This window comes from Lygodium microphyllum, chromosome 17 (genome assembly GCF_053477565.2).
Source record: "Lygodium microphyllum isolate KBCC chromosome 17, Lygodium_microphyllum_v1.1.10, whole genome shotgun sequence".
NCBI lineage: Eukaryota > Viridiplantae > Streptophyta > Polypodiopsida > Schizaeales > Lygodiaceae > Lygodium > Lygodium microphyllum.
The window spans coordinates 68702380-68703781 of record NC_141151.1 but is presented as its reverse complement, the minus strand read 5'-3'; the positions used below and the strand labels follow the sequence as shown (position 1 = coordinate 68703781).

Below are 1402 nucleotides of genomic sequence, written 5' to 3'. Positions count from 1 at the left end.
GCCTTCCTTTGTGTGGACATGAACTTTGATATGCAAATAGCCCTTAAAATTTCAAGGTGCATTGAAATGTACCTCTAATCTATAATTTATAGCGTTTAAGTCCTTCCTTAATGACTTTTGTGTACTTGGAATGAAAGGTCAACACTTTAAATTTTGAGTCTTCCTTAAGGTCTTTTAAGCATTTGGAATGGATTGTCAATGCTTACACCCCTTGACATTGTGCTTTGAAAGGTGCATGTTGTTAGCATGTTATTGACCTCTAAAGTTGGCATTTGTCAAAAGCCATTTGGAATGACAGTCAATGCTTTAAAGTGTGAGTCTTCCTTAGTGACTTTTAAGTATTTGGAATGGAAAGTCAATCTTACAGCACTTGACATTGTGCTTTGAAAGGTGCATGCCATTTTAGCATGTTATTGTCCCTTGGGTTTAGCATTTGTAGCAAAGAGGGGAGCATTAACCTTTAAAGTTAGCATTTTGGCAAAGAAGGGAGCATTTACCTTTAAAGTTAGCATTTGTAGCAAAGAAGGGGGGATGACAATTGATCCTAGGAGGATTGTAGATGTCCATAAGGTGAAGACACCAAATAATCTTCAGGAAGTCATAAGGTTTGTGTGACAAATTAAGTGGCATGGTTCGTATGAGAGATAATTGTGTCATATTTGTCCTTATTTACGTAATGAGCACTATATGTGGTTAGATTCTTGTGAAAAAAGTAATGTTGTAGCAAACAAATTTGGAACTCTTTTACAAAGTAGTAGTTGACCCATGAAATATAAGAAAAGGCTTTAATGTAGGATGATGAGATGTGTTGTGGTGCATGCTTAAAGGTGAAGAGAGCACGGATCACCTCTTAGGGGTGATGATCTCTAAGGCCAAAGCTTTCTGAACACCAAAATCTTTTCTCTTAGCCTCATTATTTCCTTTGATCCAAAGCAAACTCCTTTGGCTAAACTAATAGCTCACGTTTGAGCGCAGAAGAGTCCCCATCGATGTGTCAGAAGTGGGATTTGAACCCACGCTCCCTCTCGAGAACCAGAACTTGAGTCTGGCGCCTTAGACCACTCGGCCATCCTGACTTGTTGACGCCTTTCAACAAATTTGCTTTTTGATTTCTTCCTAGACACAACCATTGTGAACCGCAAATATATCCCCATTAACGAAACAAAGAAATAGTCTCATCAAGACACGAAGACAATCTCACGAAGGCCTTTCGTCTCCTTTCTTAGAAAGCAAGGGTGTACGTGGGTGCAATGGAGCATCGCCCTATAAGGCCTCAATTTAACAGATGTTGTGCTTGTTTTTGGCCATCTTTCCCATCAAAACAAGTTACAAAAATTTGTGCTTGTCAAGTGAGATGTCTTGGTAAGATGTTTCTATCATTTTTCATTGACATAATGTATAA

General features: G+C 38.7%; 1 non-coding gene across 1 annotated transcript; it reads right to left on the bottom strand.

Annotated features, from left to right (window-relative positions):
* Window positions 1-992: 992 nt before the first annotated feature.
* Window positions 993-1076, bottom strand: TRNAL-CAA (transfer RNA leucine (anticodon CAA)). The gene has a single exon. It is a non-coding gene; the product is annotated as a tRNA-Leu (tRNA).
* Window positions 1077-1402: the final 326 nt, after the last annotated feature.